Here is a 10594-nt window from a genome sequence, read left to right on the forward strand (position 1 = left end):
ATTCATTGATTAGCTCTAATAGTTTTCTGGTAGCGTCTTTAAGGTTTTCTCTATATAGTATCATGTCATCTGCAAACAGTGAAAGCTTTATGTCTTCTTTTCCTATTTGGATTCCTTTTATTTCTTTTTCTTCTCTGATTGCTGTGGCTAAAACTTCCAAAACTATGTTGAATAGTAATGATGAGAGTGGGCAACCTTGTCTTGTTTCTGATCTTAGTGGAAATGGTTTCAATTCTTCACCATTGAGAACGATGCTGGCTGTGGGTTTGTCATATATAGCCTTTATTATGCTGAGATAAGTTCCCTCTATGCCTACTTTCTGGAGAGTTTTTATCACAAATGGGTGTTGAATTTTGTAGAAAGCTTTTTCTGCATCTATTGAGATGATCATATGGTTTTTATTCTTCAGTTTGTTAATATGGTGTATCACATTGATTTATTTGTGTATACTGAAGAATCCTTGCATTCCTGGGATAAACCTCACTTGATCATGGTGTATGATCCTTTTAATGTGCTGTTGGATTCTGTTTGCTAGTATTTTGTTGAGGATTTTTACACTTATGTTCATCAGTGATTTTGGCCTGTAGTTTTCTTTCTTTGTGACTTCTTTGTCTGGTTTTGGCATCAGTGTGATGGTGGCCTCATAGAATGAGTTTGGGAGTGTTCCTCCCTCTGCTATATTTTGGAAGAGTTTGAGAAGGATAGGTATTAACTCTTCTCTAAATGTTTGATAGAATTCGCCTGTGAAGCCCTCTGGTCCAGGGCTTTTGTTTGTTGGAAGATTTTTAATCACAGTTTCAATTTCAGTGCTTTTGACTGGTCTGTTTATATTTTCTATTTCTTCCTGGTTCAGTCTCGTAAGGTTGTGCTTTTCTAAGAATTTATCCATTTCTTCCAGGATATCAATTTTATTGGCATATAGTTGCTTGTAGTAATCTCTCATGATCCTTTTAATTTCTGCCCTGTCAGTTGTTACTTCTCCTTTTTCATTTTTAATTCTATTGATTTGAGTCTTCTCCCTTTTTTTCTTGATGAGTCTGGCTAATGGTTTATCAATTTGGTTATCCTCTCAAAGAACGGGCTTTTAGTTTTATTGATCTTTGCTATCATTTCCTTCATTTCTTTTTCATTTATTTCTGATCTGATCTTTATGATTTCTTTCCTTCTGCTAACTTTGTCTTTTTTTTTCTTCTTCTTTCTCTAATTGCTTTAGGTGTAAGGTTAGGTTGTTTATTTGAGATGTTTCTTGTTTCTTGAGGTAGGATTGTATTGTTATATACTTCCCTCTTAGAACTGCTTTTGCTGCATCCCATAGGTTTTGGATCATTGTGTTTTCATTGTCTTTTGTCTATAGGTATTTTTTGATTTCCCCTTTGATTTCTTCAGTGATCTCTTGGTTATTCAGTAGTGTATTGTTTAGCCTCCATGTGTTTGTATTTTTTACAGATTATTTCCTGTAATTGATACCTAGTCTCATAGCATTGTGATCGGAAAAGATCCTTGATACAATTTCAATTTTTGAAAATTTGCCAAGGCTTGATTTGTGACCCAAGATATGATCTGTCCTGGAGAATGTTCTATAAGCACTTGAGAAGAAAGTGTATTCTGTTGTTTTTAGATGGATTGTCCTATAAATATCAATTAAATCCATCTTGTTTAATGTATCATTTAAAGCTTGTGTTTCCTTATTTATTTTAATTTTGGATGATCTGTCCATTCGTGAAAGTATGCTTTTAAAGTCCCTTACTATGATTGTGTTACTATCCATTTCCCCTTTTATGGCTGTTAGTATTTGCCTTATGTATTGAGGTGTTCCTATGTTGGGTGCATAAATATTTACAAATGTTACATCTTCTTCTTGGATTGATCCTTTGATCATTATGTAGTGTCCTTCTTTGTCTCTTGTAATAGTGTTTATTTTAAAGTCTATTTTGTCTGATATGAGAATTGCTATGCCAGCTTTCTTTTGATTTCCATTTGCATGGAATGTCTTTTTCCATCCCCTCACTTTCAGTTTGTATGTGTCCCTAGGTCTGAAATGGGTCTCTGGTAGACAGTATATGTATGGTTTTTGTTTTTGTATCCATTCAGGCAGTCTATGTCTTTTAGTTGGAGCATTTAATCCATTTACATTTAAGGTAGTTATTGATGTGTATGTTCCTATTACCATTTTCTTAATTGTTTTGCGTTTGTGATTATAGGTCTTTTCCTTCTCTTGTGTTTCCTGCCTAGAGAAGTTCCTTTAGCATTCGTTGTAAACCTGGTTTGGTGGTGTGGAAATCTCTTAGCTTTTGCTTGTCTGTGAAGGTTTTAAGTTCTCTGTCAAATCTGAATGAGATCCTTGCTGGGTAGGGTAATCTTGGTTGTAGGTTTTCCCCTTTCATCACTTTAAATACGTGTTGCCACACCCTTCTGGCTTGCAGAGTTTCTGCTGACAGATTACCTGTTGACCTTATGGGGATTCCCTTGTATGTTATTTGTTGCTCTTCCCTTGCTGCTTTTAAAATTTTTCCTTTGTATTTAATTTTTGATAGTTTGATTAATATGTGTCTTGGTGTGTTTCTCCTTGGATTTATCCTGTATGGTACTCTCTGTGTTTGCTGGACTTGTTTGACTATTTCCTTTCCCATATTAGGGAAGCTTTCAACTATAATCTCTTCAAATATTTTCTCAGTCCCTTTTTTTTTCTCTTCTTCTTCTGGGACCCCTATAATTCGAATGTTGGTGCGTTTAATTTTGTCCCAGAGGTCTCTGAGACGGTTCTCAATTCTTTTCATTCTTTTTTCTTTATTCTGCTCTGTGGTAGTTATTTCCACTATTTTATCTTCCAGGTCACTTATCCGTTTTTCTGCCTCAATTATTCTGCTATTGATTCTTTCTAGAGAATTTTTAATTTCATTTACTGTGTTGTTCATCACTGTTTGTTTGCTTTTTAGTTCTTCTAGGTCCTTGTTAAACGTTTATTGTATTTTCTCCACTCTGTTTCCAAGATTTTGGATCATCTTTACTATCATTACTCTGAATTCTTTTTCAGGTAGGCTGCCTACTTCCTCTTCATTTGTTTGGTCTGGTGGGTTTTTACCTTGCTCCTTCATCTGCTGCATATTTCTCTGTCTTTTCATTTTGCTTAACTTACTGTGTTTGGGGTCTCCTTTTCACTGGCTGCAGGTTTGTAGTTCCTGTTGTTTTTGGCATCTGTCCCAAGTGGGTATGGTTGGTTCAGTGGGTTGTGTAGACTTCCTGGTGGAGGAGACTGGTGCCTGCGTTCTGGTGGATGAGGCTGGATCTTGTCTTTCTGGTGGGCAGGACCACATCCAGTGGTGTGTTTTGTGGCGTCTGTGACCTTATTATGATTTTAGGCAGCCTCTCTGCTAATGGGTGGCGTTGTGTTCCTGTCTTGCTAGTTGTTTGGCATAGGGTGTCCAGCACTGAAGCTTGCTGGTCGTTGACTGGAGCTGGGTCTTAGCATTGAGATCGAGATCTCTGGGAGAGCTGTCACTGTTTGATGTTACGTTGGGCCAGGGGGTCTCTCGTGGACCAGTGTCCTGAATCTGGGTCTCCCATCTCAGAGGCTCAGGCCTGACACCCAGCCAGAGCACCAAGACCCTGTCAGCCACTTGGCTCAGAAGAAAAGGAAGAAAAAATAAAAGAAAGATAGAAAGAAAAAATTATTATAAAATATTATTAAAAATTTAAAAAATTAAAAAATAATAGGAAAAAGAAAGAACAACCAATCCAAAAAACAACTCCACCAATGAGAACAAGTCCTATGGACTATCCCCCCTGCAAAAAAAAGGACATACAGAAACCTAGGACAAATGGTAAAGGCAAAGCTATACAGACAAAATCACACAAAGAAGCATCCACATACACAGTCACAAAAAGAGAAAAAGCAAAAATATATATATACCTATATGTAAAAAAAAAAGGAAGCAAGCAACCAAATCAATAAACAAATCTACCAAAGATAATAAGCTCTAAATACTAAACTAAAATAAACATAAAACCAGAAACAAATTAGATGCAGAAAGCAAACCCCATGTCTATAGTTGCTCCCAAAGTCTCCCGCCTTAATTTTGGAATGATTCGTTGTCTATTCAGGTATTCCAGAGGTGCAGGGTACATCAAGGTGACTGTAGAGATTTAATCCATTGCTCCTGAGGCTGCTGGGAGAGATTTCCCTTTCTCTTCTTTGTTCGCACAACTCCTGAGGTTCAGCTTTGGATTTGGTCCTGCCTCTGCTTGTAGGTCACCTGAGGGCGTCTGTTCCCCGCCCAGACAGGATGGGGTTAAAGGAGCAGCTGATTAGGGGGCTCTGTGTCACTGTAGCCAGGGGCAGGGAGGGGCACGGAATGCGGGGCGATCCTGTGGTGGCAGAGGCCGGCGTGATGTTGCAACAGCCTGAGGCGTGCCATGTGTTCTCCCAGGGAAGTTGTCCCTGGATCACGGGACCCTGGCAGTGGGGGGCTGCACAGACTCCCAGGAGGGGAGGTCTGGATAGTGATCTGTGCTTGCACAGAGGCTTCGTGGTGGCTGCAGCAGCAGCCTTAGTGTTCCATGCCTGTCTCTGGTGTCTGCACTGATAGCCACGGCTCACGCCCATCTCTGGAGCTCGTTTAGGTGGTGCTCTGAATCCCCTCTCCTCGTGCACCCCAAAACAATGGTCTCTTGACTCTTAGGCAGGTCCAGACTTTTTCCTGGACTCCCTCCTGGCTAGCTGTGCTGCACTAGCCCCCTTCAGTCTGTGTTCACGTACCAACCCCAGGCCTCTCCCTGGGATCCGACCGAAGCCCGAGCCTCAGCTCCCAGCACCCACTGGTCCCAGCAGGTGAGCAGACAAGCCTCTCGGGCTGGTGAGTGCTGGTTGGCACTGATCCTCTGTGCGGGAATCTCTCTGCTTTGCCCTGTGCACCCCTATTGCTGCGCTCTCCTCCGTGGCTCCAAAGCTTCCCCCACCCACACCCCTTCTCCCCCAGTGAAGGGGCTTCCTAGTGTTGGAAACGTTTCCTCCTTCACAGCTCCCTCCCAGAGGGACAGGTCCCGTCCCTATTCTTTTGTCTCTGTTTTTCCTTTTTTTCTTTTGCCCTACCCAGGTACGTGGGGAGTTTCTTGCCTTTTGGGAAGTCTGAGGTCTACTGCCAGCATTCAGTAGATGTTCTGTAGTTGTTGTTCCACATGTAGATGTATTTCTGATGTATTTGTGGGGAGGAAGGTGATCTCCACGTCTTACTCTTCCACCATCTTGAAGGTCCCTCTTCACTGTGTTCAATTTTATGTTCATACAACATTCAGTAAATATATTTAGTAAATTTACTAGAGATTTTAAATACTTTTACTGAATAGGTTAAGGATATATCAATGAACAATACAGATTGATCTCTGAGTAAAAGAAATTTCTAAAATATGGAGAAGGATAATAAAAGGAGATAGTGATTAAATTATATATTACATTTAAAGGTACTCAATGTTATATGTATATATTTAAAGACAGGATGATGAGAATATGGATTTGGGGGGGTGCAGTGTGAAATGTTTAATAAAGAGATCAAAGTAGACCTCATTGGGAAATTAATTTGAGCAAAGATTGAATGAGGAGATGAATTAGCTAGATCTCTTTAAAAGGCAGACTCTAGATTCCATGCAGATGGTTTATATGGTGAAATTATACCAGGGAAGAAGAACAGGATGAAGAGTGAAACATAAAAGCAGGGAAATCTGAGCCAAAGATACAGTGCCAAGATGGGTAATGCTGTGATCAACTATTAACTGTGTCCAATTCCATATGAAGAACCATGTAGATTTACCCTCAGAATTGTTCACTCAGGATATGGAAGAAGGGACTATTTATCCACTGGCTTCCACCAGGAACCCAGTTCAAGGGTTGACCCAAAGAGTGTTAATTTCTTCATACTTCCAGGTTCACATATGCTTCAGAATAGCTGAGCAGTCTCTCTCAGGTGTTTCATTCAATGGAGCAGAGAAACCCAGGGGCAGGATGTAGCTGAGTAAGGTGCTACTAGGCTATATCTGCACTCAATGGCTGCCACAGCAATGGCTAAAACAAATATGTGTATGAGAGATGGTAAGACAGGCAAAAAAGATGTAGAATATAAGGAGTTACTCCTAGGGGAAAGTCACTCAAAGAATAGGGACTAGGCAGAGCAAACGCCCTAAGACATAAATATGCCTGGTATTCAAAGATCAGCTAGGAGCCAATGTAACTAGAATGAAGTGAATAAATGAGCAATTTATAGAGATTGTAAAGGTGGGGCCAGATCACATTGGGACCCGTAGGCCTTTGTAGAACTTTGTAAATGTTCCCCATTTCTCTCACATTAAAAGAGATTGTTTTCAACAGAAATGACATGTTTGACATATTTTTTGAAAGTTTGCTCTGGCTTCTATAATGAGATCAGCACATAGGAATAAGGGTAGATGCAGAGACAAGAGTCAGGATCTATTGCAGTAATCCAGGAAAGTCTCAGGACCAAAGTGACAGCGTATGTGATGAGAACTATTCAGATTTGGGATATACATATATATATTTTATTTTTATTTTATTTTTATTTATTTATTTATTTATGGCTGTGTTGGGTCTCCGTTTCTGTGTGAAGGCTTTCTCTAGTTGTGGCAAGTGGGGGCCACTCTTCATCGCGGTGCGCGGGCCTCTCATTATCACCGCCTCTCTTGTTGCGGAGCACAGGCTCCAGACGCGCAGGCTCAGTAATTGTGGCTCACGGGCCTAGTTGTTCCGCGGCATGTGGGATCTTCCCAGACCAGGGCTCGAACCCGTGTCCCGTGCATTGGCAGGCAGATTCTCAACCACTGCGCCACCAGGGAAGCCCTTGGGATATATTTTGTTAAAGTGCCATTGTATTTTTTTTTGACAGATTAGATTTAGGTGTGAGAAAAGGGAGTCAAAGGTGACACCAAGATTTTTGGCTTAAACAACTAAAAGGAAGGAATTGTTATGAACTCAGATGAAGGTGTGGAAGGGAAGATCAAGATTTCAGTTTTTGGCCTGTTGAGTTTGAGATGTCAGTCAGTAATCCAAGTGAACATGTCAATACGTTTGGATATACGAGTTCGAAGTTTGAAGGAGATTTTGGCTGCTGATATAAACTTTAGATCATTATCATTTAGATAATATTAATAGTTGTGAAACTGAGATCACCAAGACAGTGAGTGTTCATAAAGGGAAGAGAACCAAGAACTGAATCCCAATATTAAGAGCTGGAGTAAAGGAGGACTTGGGGTGAATGGAGGAAGAGTCAGCAAAAGAGACTGAGAATGGGCAACCCATCAGAAAATTTAAGATTATGTGCTATCTTGATAGGCTGTTGGATGTAGTATATTAAGGAGAAGGGAATTATTACCATGCTAAATGCTACTGGCAAGTCAAATAATTCCCAAACAGAGAATCAGCCTTATGTTTAGAAATGAGATAAATTGGATACCTTGGTAAGGAAAATTTGCTAGAATAGAAGGTGGTAAAACCTGATTTGACTGAGTTAGGTAAGAAAAATCAGAAGAATTGAAGTCATGAGTTAACATGACTCACTGTTTTGAGGAGGTATGCTGCAAAGACCAGTGGTAAAAGGAGCACTGGCTTCAGAGGAAAGTAGAATAAAGTTGTTGGTTGTGCACGCATGCATGCATAGGTGTGTGTGAAAATGGCGTGTTTTTAAACTGAAGAGAATTATCCAGTGGCAAGGGAAAACAAATATAGAAGGCAAACACTGCTTCTGAAACGTCCTTGAACATTGTCTTCTTTCTAGGTGTTCTACTTGTTTACTATGGATTTAGCTGTCAGATCCTAAAATTTCACATATAAATTTGCATATTTTACCTTCCCCCTAAGCTTCAAAGTAGTATATCCAACTGTCTACTTAATATCCCCCACATAGCAGTCTTGCAGATATCGCAGCCTACCATGCTTGAGGCAGAAAACTTGACTTCTGCCCTCCATGTGCATTTCATATCTCAGTACATAATATCCCCTCCAACCAGTTTCTCAACCTAGAATCAAGTCAACCTTGGCTCTACACTTTACTTCCTACATCGTATTCATTCTATCAGAAGGTCCAGTTGGGTCAATCTCCACAGTAAATTTCAATATTGCCTACTCCATTTCAATCAAGACACCACCTCTCACTTACCCAGTAGTGGAACAAAATACCCTTAACAAGTATACAGAGGTGTTCTCTGTTTTTGTTCTCCAATATCTATATTTCCACAAAAACTCACCATATTGGGAAGTGAAGTGATCTGAAGTGAAAGCACTGTGCTTTATTCACTGCAATATTCCCAACCCTTGCCATACACAGTAGGTGTTAGACATGTCACCAGATGAAATATGAACAACCATATTACTGGAAAATGTCTTCTCACTTTTTCCTGATGAATCTTCTCATCTGATCCAGACTGAATCTGGTTGGTTATCTTCTAATTTAAAATACATCCAGAGTGGAAGTTCCAAGACCCCACCACCACCAACACCCTTGGTTGCCTGCATCAGAATAAACTTCTCATTTGAAAGTATTTTCCCCAGGTCTTACTAATATTTGTCCATATTTTCTAGGAACAAGAACTTGGCTATATAAGAAACAATCTCAGTGACAACAGGAAATTTTTTTTGGTTTTCCTCAGTGCAAAGAAGAGTGAATGCCACATAACAGACCCTCTATAAATAACTGTTAATGATCCCACATACCTGTTACAACTTTACCCTCTATAAATATGCATTTTTCACAAATCCAAACATGTTTCACATTATCTCTGAGTCTCTACATCCCACCGACTTGATCTTGACCTTCTGAACATAACTGACCACCCTGTGACCTGTCCATCCTTTTTCACACAAAGAAAAAGTTCTGTTCTATCCAATTTCTTCCCCTAAACACAGGGTGTCCAACAGTGCATAAACATCATTTCTGTTGAAGCTTATCAAAAATACACCCCTCCCAGAATCAGAACCTCAGAATAGGAGAGAAAATGGAGACAGGCTTCTTCTTCTAATATCCAGGACCCAGGAATCTACTTGTAGTTAATGTTTTGTCCAGCCTTTACTCTGTTTCAAGAGCCATAATGTCCACAACAGATTACAGAGCTTGTCTTCTATTTCATTGTTTTCCCCCAAAGTGCTTAAATGTGTCACCCTACGCAGAAAATAATCAGTTAATAATTGCATCTATTTTGTAGTCTAACCTATGTCTTAAGAGGATACCAGAATGATGAATTTTAAGAGACAGGAAGATAGTCTCTTACCTAACGTCCTTCAAGTATGTGACTTGTGGAAGAAAAACCTATAAGAAATGTAACTCTTACCTCTCTCTCTGCATCTTCCTAGTGCAGGCCTCATTTTCTCTCTCCTAACTTATGCAGAAGCTTCTTAATTGGGACAGGGATTCTGGTGGAGTATGGAGGAGGAATGATGGGAGGTGAGAAGTGACAGGATCCAAGCTAATGTAATCAGCTAAAACTTCTTGGAGGTGAACCACAGTGTTTGGCATAGAAAGGAGGCAGCCATCCTCTGCAGCGGAGGGGGTGTCTGGAGTTTGTAGACAAAGCATTTAGGTTAGCCTGTCAAGACTTATGTCCACTCAGTTGAAGAGCCAAATTAGAGGCAATAAAGGAATAGGGATTGGGCAGGAAGCTGATGCCTAAGACCAGCACTGGGTGTGGGAGGTAACTGAGCGTGCCCCCATCCTTTCCCACTTACCACACCTGTGTCACCTCTTTCCTGCTTCCCCTAGTTCTAGCTCTGCCCACAGCCCTTAGTCTGAAGTAACATTCTTGGCCCTGTCCATTACCTCCATGCAAATTCAGTACAGACTTCCTCTTCCAGTGAGAAAAGTATGGGAAGGAGGGAGTTAGGAAGGGAACAGCTGGCTTTATCCTCACAAACCTCTGATTTTCTCCCAAAAGGATACGGAAACAGAAACTGCTGCACTTGAATAGGGTCCTTAGGGGCTCATGGAAGGCTCTGGCCTCTTCTCTATGGGTTGGCACAAGGGGACTCCACTGACCCAGGGCTCCCACCCCTAGGGTTTCCTGCAGCCCATGTCCTCTTCCCCTTTATGGTGTTAAGTCATGTCTCCAAGGGGTCATGCTTAAATCTCCAGAGACTGTCAGCACCTCAGGTAAAGCCTGCTTGTACCTTGGTCTTTGATGTGCTTAACTTTACCTCTACACCCTCCTCGCAGAGTCTCCTAGAACAGAGAGCCACATTGGAGTATATAAACTACAACCAACTCCTGTCTGTGATTGGGAAGGGCAGAACCAAGCCTAACCAAGTCAACGTATCTGGTAGGTTTTGTTTTCATACAAGTTACGTATTGGTCTGAGCTAGGCATTCATTTCCAGCTTGTAACTTTAGAATGGCACTTCCTCAATTGTGCTCTATTTCTTATATCTAAAATGGAGATAATATTCCCAATTTTTCCTAATTACAGGGAGAAGGGAGAATCTAAGTATATAATTGAGAAGCCATTATTAATATAATTGCATATTATCAATAATTACCAATCATCGATCCATAATAAAGGGTAACATCCTACCTACAACTGACCTCAACGTCTGCTACTTTTCAAAG

Source organism: Balaenoptera physalus (genome assembly GCF_965194825.1).
Source record: "Balaenoptera physalus genome assembly, chromosome: 10".
NCBI classification, from domain to species: Eukaryota; Metazoa; Chordata; class Mammalia; order Artiodactyla; family Balaenopteridae; genus Balaenoptera; species Balaenoptera physalus.